The sequence below is a fragment of the Bombina bombina genome, chromosome 4 (assembly GCF_027579735.1).
Source record: "Bombina bombina isolate aBomBom1 chromosome 4, aBomBom1.pri, whole genome shotgun sequence".
NCBI classification, from domain to species: domain Eukaryota; kingdom Metazoa; phylum Chordata; class Amphibia; order Anura; family Bombinatoridae; genus Bombina; species Bombina bombina.
Genome location: NC_069502.1, coordinates 929,708,292 through 929,728,334, shown reverse-complemented (window position 1 = coordinate 929,728,334; position 20,043 = coordinate 929,708,292). Strand labels below are relative to the sequence as shown.

The 20,043-nt window shown below is 39.2% G+C and overlaps 1 protein-coding gene across 1 annotated transcript in view; it reads left to right on the top strand.

Moving 5' to 3' along the window:
• Nucleotides 1-20,043, top strand: part of MTHFD1L (methylenetetrahydrofolate dehydrogenase (NADP+ dependent) 1 like) — a 1,099,716-nt gene that overhangs the window by 625,825 nt on the left and 453,848 nt on the right. The window lies entirely within an intron of this gene.

The window sequence follows — 20,043 nt, the reverse complement described above, 5'->3', positions numbered from 1 at the left end:
ATAAAACCTAAATATTTAATTCCACATGGAATGAGGGGGGAACAAATTACTTTCATTATTTACATTGCCTACATATTCCTGTTAAGTCTGAAAACTAGTTTTTCTCTTGTTAAGTGTATCCAGTCCACGGATCATCCATTACTTGTGGGATATTCTCCTTCCCAACAGGAAGTTGCAAGAGGATCACCCACAGCAGAGCTGCTATATAGCTCCTCCCCTCACTGCCATATCCAGTCATTCTCTTGCAACTCTCAACAAAGATGGACGTAGTAAGAGGAGAGTGGTGTATTATAGTTAGTTTTTTAACTTCAATCAAAAGTTTATTTTTAAATGGTACCGGAGTGTACTGTTTATCTCAGGCAGTATTTAGAAGAAGAATCTGCCTGCATTTTCTATGATCTTAGCAGAAGTAACTAAGATCCATGGCTGTTCTCACATATTCTAAGGAGTGAGGTAACTTCAGAGGGGAATGGCGTGCAGGTTTTCCTGCAATAAGGTATGTGCAGTTAATATTTTTCTAGGGATGGAATTTGCTAGAAAATGCTGCTGATACCGGATTAATGTAAGTAAAGCCTTAAATGCAGTGATAGCGACTGGTATCAGGCTTATTAATAGAGATACATACTCTTATAAAAGTGTAATATAAAACGTTTGCTGGCATGTTTAATCGTTTTTATATATGTTTGGTGACAAAACTTATTGGGGCCTAGTTTTTTTCCACATGGCTGGTTTGATTTTTGCCTAGAAACAGTTTCCTGAGGAATTCGCTGGGCAGAGACTCACTCTTGCCACCTGTCAGTGATCCATATCCCAGGTGTAGAGAACTGGGAGGCGGATTTTCTAAGTCGTCAGACTTTTCATCCGGGGGAATGGGAACTCCATCCGGAGGTGTTTGCTCAATTGGTTCTCCGTTGGGGCAAACCAGAATTGGATCTCATGGCGTCTCGCCAGAACGCCAAGCTTCCTTGTTACGGATCCAGGTCCAGGGACCCAGAAGCGGCACTGATAGATGCTCTAGCAGCGCCTTGGTTCTTCAACCTGGCTTATGTGTTTCCACCGTTTCCTCTGCTCCCTCGTCTGATTGCCAAAATCAAACAGGAAAGAGCATCGGTGATATTGATAGCGCCTGCGTGGCCACGCAGGACCTGGTATGCAGACCTAGTGGACATGTCATCCTTTCCACCATGGACTCTGCCTCTGAGACAAGACCTTCTAATACAAGGTCCTTTCAATCATCCGAATCTACTTTCTCTGAGACTGACTGCATGGAGATTGAACGCTTGATCCTATCAAAGCGTGGCTTCTCCGAGTCAGTAATTGATACCTTAATACAGGCACGAAAGCCTGTCACCAGGAAAATTTACCACAAGATATGGCGTAAATATCTTCATTGGTGTGAATCCAAGAATTACTCATGGAGTAGGGTTAGGATTCCTAGGATATTGTCCTTCCTCCAAGAGGGTTTGGACAAAGGATTATCAGCTAGTTCTTTAAAGGGACAGATTTCTGCTCTGTCTATTCTTTTACACAAGCGTCTGGCAGACTTTCCAGACGTTCAGGCATTTTGTCAGGCTTTAGTTAGAATTAAGCCTGTGTTTAAACCTGTTGCTCCTCCATGGAGCTTAAACTTGGTTCTTAAAGTTCTTCAAGGGGTTCCGTTTGAACCCCTTCATTCTATTGATATCAAACTTCTTTCATGGAAAGTTCTTTTTCTGATGGCTATTTCCTCGGCTCGAAGAGTCTCAGAGTTATCTGCCTTACATTGTGATTCTCCTTATCTGATCTTTCATTCAGATAAAGTTGTTCTGCGTACAAAACCTGGGTTTTTACATAAGGTGGTTTCTAACAAGAATATCAATCAAGAGATTGTTGTTCCATCATTATGTCCTAATCCTTCTTCAAAGAAGGAACGTCTTTTGCATAATCTAGACTTAGTCCGTGCCTTGAAGTTTTACTTACAGGCTACTAAAGATTTTCGCCAAACATCTAACCTGTTTGTTGTTTACTCTGGACAGAGGAGAGGTCAGAAGGCCTTGGCAACCTCTCTTTCTTTTTGGCTTCGGAGTATAATCCGTTTAGCCTATGAGACTGCTGGACAGCAGCCTCCTGAAAGGATTACAGCTCATTCTACTAGAGCTGTGGCTTCCACCTGGGCCTTTAAAAATGAGGCCTCTGTTGAACAGATTTTCAAGGCTGCAACTTGGACTTCCCTTCATACTTTTTCCAAATTTTACAAATTTGATACTTTTGCTTCTTCGGAGGCTGTTTTTGGGAGAAAGGTTCTACAGGCAGTGGTTCCTGCCTTGTCCCTCCCATCATCCGTGTACTTTAGCTTTGGTATTGGTATCCCACAAGTAATGGATGATCCGTGGACTGGATACACTTAACAAGAGAAAACATAATTTATGCTTACCTGATAAATTTATTTCTCTTGTAGTGTATCCAGTCCACGGCCCGCCCTGTCCTTTTCAGGCAGGTCTAAATATTAAACTACAGTCACCACTGCACCCTATGGTTTCTCCTTTCTCGGCTTGTTTTGGTCGAATGACTGGATATGGCAGTGAGGGGAGGAGCTATATAGCAGCTCTGCTGTGGGTGATCCTCTTGCAACTTCCTGTTGGGAAGGAGAATATCCCACAAGTAATGGATGATCCGTGGACTGGATACACTACAAGAGAAATAAATTTATCAGGTAAGCATAAATTATGTTTTTCTTTCATGTAATTAGCAAGAGTCCATGAGCTAGGGACGTATGGGATATACATTCCTACCAGGAGGGGCAAAGTTTCCCAAACCTCAAAATGCCTATAAATACACCCCTCACCACACCCACAAATCAGTTTTACAAACTTTGCCTCCCATGGAGGTGGTGAAGTAAGTTTGTGCACCAAAGATGTCGGCGTCACCGGATGTGGCGTCATTTTTGGCGCCAAAGCATTTAGGCGCCAAATAATGTGGGCGTCTTTTTTGGCGCTAAAAAATATGGGTGTCATTATTGTCTCCACATTATTTAAGTCTCATTGTTTATTTGCTTCTGGTTGCTAGAAGCTTGTTCATTGGCATTTTTTCCCATTCCTGAAACTGTCATTTAAGGAATTTGATCAATTTTGCTTTATATGTTGTTTTCTTTCATGTAATTAGCAAGAGTCCATGAGCTAGTGACGTATGGGATATACATTCCTACCAGGAGGGGCAAAGTTTCCCAAACCTCAAAATGCCTATAAATACACCCCTCACCACACCCACAATTCAGTTTTACAAACTTTGCCTCCGATGGAGGTGGTGAAGTAAGTTTGTGCTAGATTCTACGTTGATATGCGCTTCGCAGCAGGCTGGAGCCCGGTTTTCCTCTGAGTGCAGTGAATGTCAGAGGGATGTGAGGAGAGTATTGCCTATTTGAATGCAGTGATCTCCTTCTACGGGGTCTATTTCATAGGTTCTACGGGGTCTATTTCATAGGTTCTCTGTTATCGGTCGTAGAGATTCATCTCTTACCTCCCTTTTCAGATCGACGATATACTCTTATATATACCATTACCTCTGCTGATTCTCGTTTCAGTACTGGTTTGGCTTTCTACAAACATGTAGATGAGTGTCCTGGATAAGTAAATCTTATTTTCTGTGACACTCTAAGCTATGGTTGGGCACTTTGTTTATAAAGTTCTAAATATATGTATTCAAACATTTATTTGCCTTGACTCAGAATGTTCAACTTTCCTTATTTTTCAGACAAGTCAGTTTCATATTTGGGATAATGCATTTGATTTAATCATTTTTTCTTACCTTCAAAAATTTGACTCCTTCCCTGTGGGCTGTTAGGCTCGCGGGGGCTGAAAATGCTTCATTTTATTGCGTCATTCTTGGCGCTGACTTTTTTGGCGCAAAAATTATTTTTCCGTTTCCGGCGTCATACGTGTCGCCGGAAGTTGCGTCATTTTTTGACGTTTTTTTGCGCCAAAAGTGTCGGTGTTCCGGATGTGGCGTCATTTTTGGCGCCAAAGCATTTAGGCGCCAAATAATGTGGGCGTCTTATTTGGCGCTAAAAAATATGGGCGTCGCTTTTGTCTCCACATTATTTAAGTCTCATTTTTCATTGCTTCTGGTTGCTAGAAGCTTGTTCTTTGGCATTTTTTCCCATTCCTGAAACTGTCATTTAAGGAATTTGATCAATTTTGCTTTATATATGTTGTTTTTTCTCTTACATATTGCAAGATGTCTCACGTTGCATCTGAGTCAGAAGATACTACAGGAAAATCGCTGTCTAGTGCTGGATCTACCAAAGCTAAGTGTATCTGCTGTAAACTTTTGGTAGCTATTCCTCCAGCTGTTGTTTGTATTGATTGTCATGACAAACTTGTTAAAGCAGATAATATTTCCTTTAGTAAAGTACCATTGCCTGTTGCAGTTCCTTCAACATCTAAGGTGCAGAATGTTCCTGATAACATAAGAGATTTTGTTTCTGAATCCATAAAGAAGGCTATGTCTGTTATTTCTCCTTCTAGTAAACGTAAAAAAATCTTTTAAAACTTCTCTCCCTACAGATGAATTTTTAAATGAACATCATCATTCTGATTCTGATGACTCTTCTGGTTCAGAGGATTCTGTCTCAGAGGTTGATGCTGATAAATCTTCATATTTATTTAAAATGGAATTTATTCGTTCTTTACTTAAAGAAGTACTAATTGCTTTAGAAATAGAGGATTCTGGTCCTCTTGATACTAATTCTAAACGTTTGGATAAGGTATTTAAATCTCCTGTGGTTATTCCAGAAGTTTTTCCTGTTCCTAATGCTATTTCTGCAGTAATTTCCAAAGAATGGGATAAATTGGGTAATTCATTTACTCCTTCTAAACGTTTTAAGCAATTATATCCTGTGCCGTCTGACAGATTAGAATTTTGGGACAAAATCCCTAAAGTTGATGGGGCTATTTCTACCCTTGCTAAACGTACTACTATTCCTACGTCAGATGGTACTTCGTTTAAGGATCCTTTAGATAGGAAAATTGAATCCTTTCTAAGAAAAGCTTATCTGTGTTCAGGTAATCTTCTTAGACCTGCTATATCTTTGGCTAATGTTGCTGCAGCTTCAACTTTTTGGTTGGAAACTTTAGCGCAACAAGTAACACATCATGATTCTCATGATATTATTATTCTTCTTCAGCATGCTAATAATTTTATCTGTGATGCCATTTTTGATATTATCAGAGTTGATGTCAGGTTTATGTCTCTAGCTATTTTAGCTAGAAGAGCTTTATGGCTTAAAACTTGGAATGCTGATATGGCTTCTAAATCAACTCTACTTTCTATTTCTTTCCAGGGTAACAAATTATTTGGTTCTCAGTTGGATTCTATTATTTCAACTGTTACTGGTGGGAAAGGAACTTTTTTACCACAGGATAAAAAATCTAAAGGTAAAAACAGGGCTAATAATCGTTTTCGTTCCTTTCGTTTCAACAAAGAACAAAAGCCTGATCCTTCATCCTCAGGAGCAGTTTCAGTTTGGAAACCATCTCCAGTCTGGAATAAATCCAAGCCAGCTAGAAAGGCAAAGCCTGCTTCTAAGTCCACATGAAGGTGCGGCCCTCATTCCAGCTCAGCTGGTAGGGGGGCAGGTTACGTTTTTTCAAGGAAATTTGGATCAATTCTGTTCACAATCTTTGGATTCAGAACATTGTTTCAGAAGGGTACAGAATTGGTTTCAAGATGAGACCTCCTGCAAAGAGTTTTTTTCTTTCCCGTGTCCCAGTAAATCCAGTAAAAGCTCAAGCATTTCTGAATTGTGTTTCAGATCTAGAGTTGACTGGAGTAATTATGCCAGTTCCAGTTCCGGAACAGGGGATGGGGTTTTATTCAAATCTCTTCATTGTACCAAAGAAGGAGAATTCCTTCAGACCAGTTCTGGATCTAAAAATATTGAATCGTTATGTAAGGATACCAACGTTCAAGATGGTAACTGTAAGGACTATCTTGCCTTTTGTTCAGCAAGGGAATTATATGTCCACAATAGATTTACAGGATGCATATCTGCATATTCCGATTCATCCAGATCATTATCAGTTCCTGAGATTCTCTTTTCTGAACAAGCATTACCAGTTTGTGGCTCTGCCGTTTGGCCTAGCTACAGCTCCAAGAATTTTTACAAAAGTTCTCGGTGCCCTTCTGTCTGTAATCAGAGAACAGGGTATTGTGGTATTTCCTTATTTGGACGATATCTTGGTACTTGCTCAGTCTTTACATTTAGCAGAATCTCATACGAATCGACTTGTGTTATTTCTTCAAGATCATGGTTGGAGGATCAATTTACCAAAAAGTTCATTGATTCCTCAGACAAGGGTAACCTTTCTGGGTTTCCAGATGGATTCAGTGTCCATGACTCTGTCTTTAACAGACAAGAGACGTCTAAAATTGATTGCAGCTTGTCGAAACCTTCAGTCACAATCATTCCCTTCGGTAGCCTTATGCATGGAAATTCTAGGTCTTATGACTGCTGCATCGGACGCGATCCCCTTTGCTCGTTTTCACATGCGACCTCTTCAGCTCTGTATGCTGAATCAATGGTGCAAGGATTACTCAAAGATATCTCAATTAATATCTTTAAAACCGATTGTTCGACACTCTCTAACATGGTGGACAGATCACCATCGTTTAATTCAGGGGGCTTCTTTTGTGCTTCCGACCTGGACTGTAATTTCAACAGATGCAAGTCTCACAGGTTGGGGAGCTGTGTGGGGATCTCTGACGGCACAAGGAGTTTGGGAATCTCAGGAGGTGAGATTACCGATCAATATTTTGGAACTCCGTGCAATTTTCAGAGCTCTTCAGTTTTGGCCTCTTCTGAAGAGAGAATCGTTCATTTGTTTTCAGACAGACAATGTCACAACTGTGGCATACATCAATCATCAAGGAGGGACTCACAGTCCTCTGGCTATGAAAGAAGTATCTCGAATTTTGGTTTGGGCGGAATCCAGCTCCTGTCTAATCTCTGCGGTTCATATCCCAGGTATAGACAATTGGGAAGCGGATTATCTCAGTCGCCAAACGTTGCATCCGGGTGAATGGTCTCTTCACCCAGAGGTATTTCTTCAGATTGTTCAAATGTGGGAACTTCCAGAAATAGATCTGATGGCGTCTCATCTAAACAAGAAACTTCCCAGGTATCTGTCCAGATCCCGGGATCCTCAGGCGGAGGCAGTGGATGCATTATCACTTCCTTGGAAGTATCATCCTGCCTATATCTTTCCGCCTCTAGTTCTTCTTCCAAGAGTAATCTCCAAGATTCTGAAGGAATGCTCGTTTGTTCTACTGGTAGCTCCGGCATGGCCTCACAGGTTTTGGTATGCGGATCTTGTCCGGATGGCCTCTTGCCAACCGTGGACTCTTCCGTTAAGACCAGACCTTCTGTCACAAGGTCCTTTTTTCCATCAGGATCTGAAATCCTTAAATTTAAAGGTATGGAGATTGAACGCTTGATTCTTGGTCAAAGAGGTTTCTCTGACTCTGTGATTAATACTATGTTACAGGCTCGTAAATCTGTATCTAGAGAGATATATTATAGAGTCTGGAAGACTTATATTTCTTGGTGTCTTTCTCATCATTTTTCTTGGCATTCTTTTAGAATACCGAGAATTTTACAGTTTCTTCAGGATGGTTTAGATAAGGGTTTGTCCGCAAGTTCCTTAAAAGGACAAATCTCTGCTCTTTCTGTTCTTTTTCACAGAAAGATTGCTATTCTTCCTGATATTCATTGTTTTGTACAAGCTTTGGTTCGTATAAAACCTGTCATTAAGTCAATTTCTCCTCCTTGGAGTTTGAATTTGGTTCTGGGAGCTCTTCAAGCTCCTCCGTTTGAACCTATGTATTCATTGGACATTAAATTACTTTCTTGGAAAGTTTTGTTCCTTTTGGCCATCTCTTCTGCCAGAAGAGTTTCTGAATTATCTGCTCTTTCTTGTGAGTCTCCTTTTCTGATTTTTCATCAGGATAAGGCGGTGTTGCGAACTTCTTTTGAATTTTTACCTAAAGTTGTGAATTCCAACAACATTAGTAGAGAAATTGTGGTTCCTTCATTATGTCCTAATCCTAAGAATTCTAAGGAGAAATCGTTGCATTCTTTGGATGTTGTTAGAGCTTTGAAATATTATGTTGAAGCTACTAAATCTTTCCGTAAGACTTCTAGTCTATTTGTTATCTTTTCCGGTTCTAGAAAAGGCCAGAAAGCTTCTGCCATTTCTTTGGCATCTTGGTTGAAATCTTTAATTCATCTTGCCTATGTTGAGTCGGGTAAAACTCCGCCTCAGAGAATTACAGCTCATTCTACTAGGTCAGTTTCTACTTCCTGGGCGTTTAGGAATGAAGCTTCGGTTGATCAGATTTGCAAAGCAGCAACTTGGTCTTCTTTGCATACTTTTACTAAATTCTACCATTTTGATGTATTTTCTTCTTCTGAAGCAGTTTTTGGTAGAAAAGTACTTCAGGCAGCGGTTTCAGTTTGAATCTTCTGCTTATGTTTTTCATTAAACTTTATTTTGGGTGTGGATTATTTTCAGCAGGAATTGGCTGTCTTTATTTTGTCCCTCCCTCTCTAGTGACTCTTGTGTGGAAAGATCCACATCTTGGGTAGTCATTATCCCATACGTCACTAGCTCATGGACTCTTGCTAATTACATGAAAGAAAACATAATTTATGTAAGAACTTACCTGATAAATTCATTTCTTTCATATTAGCAAGAGTCCATGAGGCCCGCCCTTTTTTTGTGGTGGTTATGATTTTGTATAAAGCACAATTATTCCAATTCCTTATTTTATATGCTTTCGCACTTTTTTATCACCCCACTTCTTGGCTATTCGTTAAACTGAATTGTGGGTGTGGTGAGGGGTGTATTTATAGGCATTTTGAGGTTTGGGAAACTTTGCCCCTCCTGGGTAGGAATGTATATCCCATACGTCACTAGCTCATGGACTCTTGCTAATATGAAAGAAATGAATTTATCAGGTAAGTTCTTACATAAATTATGTTTTTTCTATTACATATTGCAAGATGTCTCAGATTGACTCTGGATCAGAAGCTACTTCTGGAAATTCGCTGCCTGATGCTGGATCTACCAAAGTTAAGTGCATTTGTTGTAAACTTGTGGTAACTGTCCCTCCGGCTGTTGTTTGTGATGAATGTCATGATAAACTTGCTAATGCAGATAATATTTCCTTTAGTAATGTTCCATTACCTGTTGCTGTTCCATCAACATCTAATACTCAGGGTGTTCCTGTTAACATAAGAGATTCTGTTTCTAAATCTATTAGGAAGGCTATGTCTGTTATTCCTCCTTCCAGTAAACGTAAAAAGACTTTTAAAACTTCTCATTTATCAGATGAATTTTTAAATGAACATCATCATTCTGATTCTGTTTCTGATGATGATTTCTCTGGTTCAGAGGATTCTGTTTCAGAAATTGACACTGATAAATCTTCATATTTATTTAAAATGGAATTTATTCGTTCTTTACTTAACCCCTTAATGACCGGACCATTTTTCAATTTTCTTACCCTTAATGACAATGGCTATTTTTACATTTCTGCGGTGTTTGTGTTTAGCTGTAATTTTCCTCTTACTCATTTACTGTACCCACACATATTATATACCGTTTTTCTCGCCATTAAATGGACTTTCTAAAGATACCATTATTTTCATCATGTCTTATAATTTACTACAAAAAAAATAATAAAATATGAGGAAAAAATGGAAAAAAACACACTTTTTCTAACTTTGACCCCCAAAATCTGTTACACATCTACAATCACCAAAAAACACCCATGCTAAATAGTTTCTAAATTTTGTCCTGAGTTTAGAAATACCCAATGTTTACATGTTTTTTTTTCTTTTTTTGCAAGTTATAGGGCCATAAATACAAGTAGCACTTCGCTATTTCCAAACCACTTTTTTTCAAAATTAGCGCTAGTTACATTGGAACCCTGATATCTGTCAGGAATACCTGAATATCCCTTGACATGTATATATTTTTTGTTAGAAAACAACCCAAAGTATTGATCTAGGCACATTTTGGTATATTTTATGCCACCATTTCACCGCCAAATGCGAGCAAATAAAAAAAAAACTTTACATTTTTCACAATTTTAGGTTTCTCACTGAAATTATTTACAAACAGCTTGTCCTATTATGGCACAAATTGTTGTAAAAGCTTCTTTGGGATCCCCTTTGTTCAGAAATAGCAGACTTATATGGCTTTGGCATTGATTTTTGGTAATTAGAAGGCCGCTAAATGCTGCTGCGCACCACACGTAAATTATGCCCAGCAGTGAAGGGCTTAATTAGGTAGGTTGTAGGGAGCTTGCAGGGTTAATTTTAGCTTTAGGGTAGAGATCAGCCTCCCACCTGACACATCCCACCCCCTGATCCCTCCCAAACAGCTCTCTTCCCTCCCCCACCCCACAAATGTCCCCGCCATCTTAAGTACTGGCAGAAAGTCTGCCAGTACTAAATAAAGGAGTTTTTTGTTTTTTTTTTATAAAAAAAATAAAATATTTTAGCTGTGATGGACTCCTGCCTTAGCCCCAACCTCCATGATTCCCCCCCCCCCCCAGCTCTCTAACCCTCTCCCCTATCTAATTGCGGCCATCTTGGGTACTGGCAGCTGTCTGCCAGTACCCAATTTGCCCCAAAAACAAGTGTTTTTTGTTCTTTTTTTTTTTTTTTTATGTTTTCTGTAGTGTAGCAGCCCCCCACAATACCCCTATCCCCCCTCCCCTTCCCTGATCCTTTTATATTATTTTATTAAAAAATCTTTCCCCCCCCCTCTTCCCTCTTCATTGGTGTCAGTGTCAGTGCCAGGTAATGCGCGCGCGCACATGCACGCGCACACGCGCCCCCCGCACGCTCCCGGCACCCGGCGTGCACATTGCACTTCTAGGAACCGAATGCCGGGTAGCGATGGGCCGCCCACCCGCCTCCCTGTTACGCTCCCACCCACCAACGAACCGGCACCATCGCTACCGGTGCAGAGAGGGCCACAGAGTGGCTCTCTCTGCATCGGAGTCTTCTAAAAAGGTATTGCAGGATGCCTCCATATGGAGGCATCACTGCAATACCCTGAGAGCTGCTGGAAGCGATTGCGATCGCTTCCAACACTCTTAGACAACTGACGTACCAGGTACGTCCATTGTCATTAACTGCTTGTTAATGCATGACGTACCTGGTACGTCAGTTGTCATTAAGGGGTTAAAGAAGTCTTAATTGCATTAGAAATAGAGGAATCTGGTCCTCTTGATACTAAATCTAAACGTTTAAATACGGTTTTTAAACCTCCTGTAGTTATTCCGGAAGTTTTTCCCGTCCCTGATGCTATTTCTGAAGTAATTTCCAGGGAATGGAATAATCTGGGTAATTCTTTTACTCCTTCTAAAAGGTTTAAGAAATTGTATCCTGTGCCATCTGACAGATTAGAGTTTTGGGACAAAATCCCTAAAGTTGATGGGGCTATCTCTACTCTTGCTAAACGTACTACTATTCCTACAGCAGATAGTACTTCTTTTAAGGATCCTTTAGATAGGAAAATTGAATCCTTTCTAAGAAAAGCTTATTTATGTTCAGGTAATCTTCTTAGGCCTGCTATATCTTTGGCGGATGTTGCTGCAGCTTCAACTTTCTGGTTGGAGGCTTTAGCACAACAAGTAACAGATCATAATTCTCATAGCATTGTTAATCTTCTTCAACATGCTAATAACTTTATTTGTGATGCCATCTTTGATATCATTAGAGTTGATGTCAGGTATATGTCTTTAGCTATTTTAGCTAGAAGAGCTTTATGGCTTAAAACTTGGAATGCTGATATGTCTTCTAAGTCAACTTTGCTATCCCTTTCTTTCCAAGGTAATAAATTGTTTGGTTCACAGTTGGATTCTATTATTTCAACTGTTACTGGGGGGAAAGGAACTTTTTTACCACAGGATAAAAAATCTAAAGGTAAATATAGGGCTGCTAATCGTTTTCGTTCCTTTCGTCAGAATAAGGAACAAAAGCCTGATCCTTCCTCTACAGGAACGGTTTCTGTTTGGAAACCTTCTCCAGTCTGGAATAAATCCAAGCCTTTTAGAAAGCCAAAGCCAGCTCCCAAGTCCACATGAAGGTGCGGCCCTCATTCCAGCCCAGCTGGTAGGGGGCAGATTACGATTTTTCAAAGAAATTTGGATCAATTCGATTCACAGTCTTTGGATTCAGAACATTGTTTCACAAGGGTACAGAATAGGTTTCAAGATAAGGCCTCCTGCAAGAAGATTTTTTCTTTCTCGCGTTCCAATAAATCCAGTGAAGGCTCAAGCGTTTCTGAAATGTGTTTCAGATCTAGAGTTGGCTGGAGTAATTGTGCCAGTTCCAGTTCTGGAACAGGGTCTGGGGTTTTACTCAAATCTATTCATTGTACCAAAGAAGGAGAATTCCTTCAGACCAGTTCTGGATTTAAAAATATTGAATCGTTATGTAAGAATACCAACATTCAAAATGGTAACTATAAGGACTATTCTGCCTTTTGTTCAGCAAGGGCATTATATGTCCACAATAGATTTACAAGATGCATATCTGCACATTCCGATTCATCCAGATCATTTTCAGTTTCTGAGATTCTCTTTTCTAGACAAGCATTACCAGTTTGTGGCTCTGCCGTTTGGCCTAGCAACAGCTCCAAGGATTTTTACAAAGGTTCTCGGTGCCCTTCTATCTGTAATCAGTGGTATTTCCTTATTTGGACGATATCTTGGTACTTGCTCAGTCTTCACATTTAGCAGAATCTCATACGAATCGACTTGTATCGTTTCTTCAAGAACATGGTTGGAGGATCAATTTACCAAAGAGTTCATTGATTCCTCAGACAAGGGTAACCTTTTTTAGGTTTCCAGATAGATTCAGTGTCCATGACTCTGTCTTTGACGGACAAGAGACGTCTGAAATTGGTTTCAGCTTGTCGAAACCTTCAGTCTCAATCATTCCCTTCGGTAGCCTTATGCATGAAAATTCTAGGTCTTATGACTGCTGCATCGGACGCGATCCCCTTTGCTCGTTTTCACATGCGACCTCTTCAGCTCTGTATGCTGAACCAGTGGTGCAGGGATTATACAAAGATATCACAATTAATATCTTTAAAACCGATTGTACGACACTCTCTGACGTGGTGGACAGATCACCATCGTTTAATTCAAGGGGCTTCTTTTGTTCTTCCAACCTGGACTGTGATCTCAACAGATGCGAGTCTGACAAGTTGGGGAGCTGTATGGGGGTCTCTGACAGCGCAGGGGGTTTGGGAATCTCAGGAGGCGAGATTACCAATCAACATTTTGGAACTCCGTGCGATTTTCAGAGCTCTTCAGTCGTGGCCTCTTCTGAAGAGAGAATCGTTCATTTGTTTTCAGACGGACAATGTCACAACCGTGGCATATGTCAAGCATCAAGGAGGGACTCACAGTCCTCTGGCTATGAAAGAAGTATCTCGAATACTTGCATGGGCGGAATCCAGCTCCTGTCTAATTTCTGCTGTTCACATCCCAGGTATAGACAATTGGGAAGCGGATTATCTCAGTCGCCAGACTTTACATCTGGGCGAATGGTCTCTTCACCCAGAGGTATTTCTTCAGATTGTTCAAATCTGGGGACTTCCAGAAATAGATCTGATGGCTTCTCATCTAAACAAGAAGCTCCCCAGGTATCTGTCCAGATCCAGGGATCCTCAGGCGGAAGCAGTGGATGCATTGTCACTTCCTTGGAAGTATCATCCTGCTTATATCTTTCCGCCTCTAGTTCTTCTTCCAAGAGTGATTTCCAAGATTCTAAAGGAGCGTTCGTTTGTTCTGCTGGTGGCTCCAGCATGGCCTCACAGGTTTTGGTATGCGGATCTTGTTCGAATGGCTACTTGCCAACCGTGGACTCTTCCGTTAAGACCAGACCTTCTATCGCAAGGTCCTTTTTTCCATCAGGATCTAAAATCATTACATTTGAAGGTATGGAGATTGAACGCTTGATTCTCAGTCATAGAGGTTTCTCTGACTCTGTAATTAATACTATGTTACAGGCTCGTAAATCTGTGTCTAGGAAGATATATTATCGAGTCTGGAAGACTTAAATTTCTTGGTGTTCTCATCATTTTTCTTGGCATTCTTTTAGAATTCCTAGAATTTTACAGTTTCTTCAGGATGGTTTGGATAAAGGTTTGTCTGCAAGTTCCTTGAAAGGACAAATTTCTGCTCTTTCTGTGCTGTTTCATAGAAAGATTGCTAATCTTCCTGATATTCATTGTTTTGTACAGGCTTTGGTTCGTATAAAACCTGTCATTAAGTAAATTTCTCCTCCTTGGAGTTTGAATTTGGTTTTGGGGGCTCTTCAAGCTCCTCCGTTTGAACCTATGCATTCGCTGGATATTAAATTACTTTCTTGGAAAGTTTTGTTTCTTTTGGCCATCTCTTCTGCTAGAAGAGTTTCTGAATTATCTGTTCTTTCTTGTGAGTCTCCTTTTCTGATTTTTCATCAGGATAAGGCCGTATTACGAACTTCATTTAAATTTTTACCTAAGGTTGTGAATTCTAACAACATTAGTAGAGAAATTGTGGTTCCTTCATTGTGTCCTAATCCTAAGAATTCTAAGGAAAGATCGTTGCATTCTTTGGATGTAGTTAGAGCTTTGAAATATTATGTTGAAGCTACTAAAGATTTCCGAAAGACTTCTAGTCTATTTGTTATCTTTTCCGGTTCCTGGAAAGGCCAGAAGGCTTCTGCCATTTCTTTGGCATCTTGGTTAAAGTCTTTGATTCATCATGCTTATGTTGAGTCGGGCAAAACTCCGCCTCAAAGGATTACAGCTCATTCTACTAGGTCAGTTTCTACTTCCTGGGCGTTTAGGAATGAAGCTTCGGTTGATCAGATTTGCAAAGCAGCAACTTGGTCTTCTTTGCATACTTTTACTAAATTCTACCATTTTGATGTGTTTTCTTCTTCTGAAGCAGTTTTTGGTAGAAAAGTACTTCAGGCAGCTGTTTCAGTTTGATTCTTTTGCTTATATTTTCAGTTTTTTTCATTATAATATTGAAACTTTATTTTGGGGTGTGGATGGTTTTTCAGCGGAATTGGCTGTCTTTATTTTATCCCTCCCTCTCTAGTGACTCTTGCGTGGAAGTTCCACATCTTGGGCATTCATTATCCCATACGTCACTAGCTCATGGACTCTTGCTAATTACATGAAAGAAAACATAATTTATGTAAGAACTTACCTGATAAATTCATTGCTTTCATATTAGCAAGAGTCCATGAGGCCCACCCTTTTTATGGTGGTTATGATTTTTTTTTGTATAAAGCACAATTATTCCAATTCCTTATTTTTTTATGCTTTCGCACTTTTTTCTTATCACCCCACTTCTTGGCTATTCGTTAAACTTATTTGTGGATGTGGTGAGGGGTGTATTTATAGGCATTTTGAGGTTTGGGAAACTTTGCCCCTCCTGGTAGGAATGTATATCCCATACGTCACTAGCTCATGGACTCTTGCTAATATGAAAGAAATGAATTTATCAGGTAAGTTCTTACATAAATTATGTTTTTTTGTCTTCACCCAGTGAAGCTGAAGTGAATTCTGTGGAATAAATGCTTGACGTTCCCGCTACAGTTATTGTCTGATATTTACAGAAACACATGTATTTCTGTACCAAATTTATTATTACATAAGAGTTTTGATAAACAACATTTAAGGCTTTTTAATGAGTGTGGCCCTGGACTGTTAAACAATGCAAACAAAATGTTTTTAAAAAATTTGTGTTGTAAGTTTGCAATACTGTGGCTACTCTGTGGTGCACGTTTGAAACATAAAATGTGTTTTTTCCGTACAGGTCATCAATCCATTACTCCTGGGAATTACTCTTCTTTACCACTAAGAAGAGGCAAAGATTCCCAAACTCCCACGCATTCTATAAAACCCCTCCCACCTCACAGGTAACTTAGTCTTTACTTTGCCTCTGCTGAAGGTGGTCAAAGAATGAAGATGTGCATTTGACTCTTCAGAAGAGGGGTTCTCAGTCTATATTGAGGCACGGTTTCCCCTCAGACTATATTGCTTGTCTTGTTAATGGGGTATGGTTTGTGATTTATTTTTCACCTCATGTGAAATCTATTACAGACACTCCATCTTTGGTCGAATGGACTTTTGCCGCCTCCTATGGATCTACAAAATTCTCCTGTTCTATAACCTCTGTTTCAGTACTGGTTTGGCTGTCTACTAGTTGTTTGCTGGTGGACAGGTGTCTTATTGGCAAGTATCATTTTTTAACATGTAGATGCTCTTTATATTTATTATGGGCATTTATTTTTAAATATCTATTTTTTCATATATATGGCCCTGGACAGATTCCTTACATTATCCCCCTTGTTGTTTTGCATGCGTTATTTATTTATGTGACTTAATTTAAATTTCTCATGTCGGCTTTTGGGTCTACGCACATCAGTGTAGGCACACCGGTTTACCCATTGTCGGGATAGCTTTTCGTTCTTTGGCTGGATTACACATGATGGTTTAGCGTATGTATGTCCTCGGCTGTGCGCAGGTCGGGTTTTGTGTAGTGATGTGTAGTTTCTGGTCTCTGGAGATCTGTAGCATTCCTATAATAAACAGTGTGAAAAATTATATTGAGACTGTTGTTTCTGAGACGCTGGCTGCTCTTCCTTCTTCAAGCAAGCGTAAAAGGTCAGTTCAGATTTCACCTTCTAATAGTCCTATGTCTCCTGAAGTCAGCGATGGTGCTCGGACAAAATTCCGACAGACAAAATGCCGAAACACATTCGTCCGTCAGACATATGTCCGAAATACACTGCTTCCGACTGCACGCCGAACAGCACAATCACGCAATCACGTAATTGCGTAATTGTCATCAGTAAAAAAGTGGAAAATTTAAATATATATTGTGGCTACTGACGTAAAAAAACAACACAAACACTTAAATAAATCAATTTAAAAAAAACATCAAATTAAAAAAATGGAGTTCATAAAGACGTGTAAAGGAGGAAGAAAAATGTTATATGAAGGTTATGCATACATTGTAGACAAAAAAAAGAAAATGTCACATATTGGAGATGTGAAAAAAAGGTTTTTGTGGAGGAAGGCTAAAAACCATTAATGATATAATTGAAAAAGATGCATCAAATCATTCACATCCACCTAATGCAGCAAGAATTTTATCTATGAAAACAATTGAAAAAATAAAAGAAGTTGCTAAAAATTCAGAAGAAGTAACATCAAGCATAATACAAAATTGCACATCTAATTTCCCCCTTGAAGCAGCAGGAGCTCTACCTAAAAAAGAAACTCTTGCCAGAATGGTACGTCGACATCGAACAACACCAAATGGAAACATTTTAAATGATGATTTAAGAAAAACAACCAGAGGAGAAGATTTCATCATGTACGAAAGTGAAAATTTAATCATTTTGTCTACTAAAAAAATGTAGATCTTCTTTCAAAAAAACAACACTGGCTCTGTGACGGAACATTTGACTCAGCTCCTTTAGGTTTTCAGTTGTATACAATACATGTTTTAATAGAAGATAACCATACCATACCATTAGTATACTGCATATCAAAAAATAAAAATCAGGAAACTAATAATTTAATTTTTAGTATTATAAAAGAAAAAAATCCAGATATCAATCCTATATCAATTACTGTAGATTTTGAAAGAGCAGCAATAAATTGCATGACACATTTTTTACAAAATACAATAATTTATGGATGCTTTTTCCATTTTTCCCAATGCCTGTGGAGAAAAATACAATCTTTGGGCTTAAAAATATGGTATAATAATGAAAAAAATGCTCTGATCATAAAATGCTTAGAAGCATTAGCATTTGTGCCAGTGGAAGATGTAGTTGAAACATTTAATGACTTTGTAAAATGAATAGAAAAACAAAACAGTAACATTTTATCTGAATTTTTAAATTATTTTGAAAAAACCTGGATTGGCGAACTACAACAAGGTACAAGAAGAAAACCTACTTTCGATATTACGATGTGGAACACTTTTGAAAGAACAAAACTAGGGTTACCTAGAACAAACAACTCTCTAGAAGGATGGCACAGAGCATTTGACCAACGAATGTCTATAACCCACCCAAGCATTTGCAGACTAGTTTCAAAAATAAGAAAAGAACAAGCAGAATGGGAGTTAACAATTGAAAAAATTAATTCTGGAGTTGAACTGAGAAAACCAAAAAAAAAATATGAAATCATAAACAACAGGATAATGAAAGTTTTAGAAAAATACAGTGAATACTCAAGATTAGACTTTTTAAAGGCAATAGCACATAATATATAAGATTTACTTAAATAAATCAAGATACATTCGGCCGAGGGCAGATACGATCCAAAATTTTCTGTTACAATCAGTGACTCGGGCGCCGCAACCGCCTCTGGGAACCTATCCATGGGTCCCTACCCTCACGATGTACTTTTAACACATAATATAATTATTATAATTATAATATTATAATTAATATGTTATATATAAATTGATTTAATTGTCTTTTGTCAGTCCACTATTAAAAATGTTATAAATGTTATATATAAGTTGATTTAATTGTCTTTTGTCAGTCCACTATTAAAAATGTTATAAAACCGTGATTTTTAAGCTTCATTCCCACCCAGCAGCCGGATAAATGTCTATCGGAATATTGTCTGTCGGACAAATGTCCGTCGGACAAGCGTCAGTCGGATAACAGTCCGGCCACGGTCAGCGATATTGTTATGTCTTTAGAAGGCGATCTTTCCTCTGGTAATGAGGAGTCCTCTGATGTTAAAGGAACAGTAAACCTACCAAATAATGTTATATAATTCTGCACATAGTGCATAGGACTGTGGCTTCCACATGGGCTTTTAAAAACAATACATCTGTGGAACAGATTTGTAAGGCTGCGACTTGGTTGTCCCTTCACACTTTTTCCAAATTTTCCAAATTTGATACTTTTGCTTCTTCTGAGGCTATCTTTGGGAGAAAGGTTCTTCAAGCAGTGGTGCCTTCCGTTTAGGTTCCTGTCTTATCCCTCCCTTTCATGCGTGTCCTATTGCTTTGGTATTGGTTTCCCACAAGTAAGGATGATATCCGTGGACTCGTCATATCTTTGTAAAAGAAAACTAAATTTATGCTTACCTGATAAATTACTTTCTTTTACGATATGATGAGTCCACGGCCCACCCTGTTCTTTTTAAGACAGTTTTTCTTCTGCTCCTTTTAGCCTTTCCTTTTTCTCTTCCTATACCTTCGGCCAAATGACTGAGGGTGGAGGGGAAGGGGAGGGGCTATATATACAGCTCTGCTGTGGTGCTCTTTGCCACTTCGTGGACTCGTCATGTCGTAAACAAAAGTAATTTATCAGGTAAGCATAAATTTAGTTTTTTACAAAACTGTAGTTTACCTCATTACTTGTCAGGTCAATGTAAACAAGTGCTGAGTGTCTATTTGGGTGTCTGTGTCTGAGTGTGTTTCTTTGCGTGTCTGCTAGAGTGTCTATATGTGAATGCTTATGTGTGAGTGTGTGTGTGTTTCATTGTATGAGTGTGTCTGTGTGTGTGTATGTTACTACCTTTACAACATTTCCAAGTTTAAATAGACACTTAAGAATAAAGTGCACATACGTTTTAGTCACTTGGTCAAAAATTGCACATGTCAAAGGAGGGGGGGGGCTGATCAGTGGTTAAGTCAGCCCCCTAGATCTGCAGGTCTGTGGTCAACAATTTACCCTAACAAGCTTTACTATCGAGGGCAATGATCTTAGACTGTTGGTAATGAGGAGGGCTCCCTACACCCTATCGATGGAAAATATAATTGCCCCAAGAGACCTTGATCACACAGAAATTGTTTTACTTTCTAAGTATGAGGGAGCTAAAGCGAATCTGATTTCCCAGCTGGACATCTTTCATACACGCACCAGGTTGGGTGTCTGGTAATATGGACAGAGGTTGTGGGATTGCAGCCACCCAACCTGAGGCTCGATAGATCCCAGTACTCACTGTT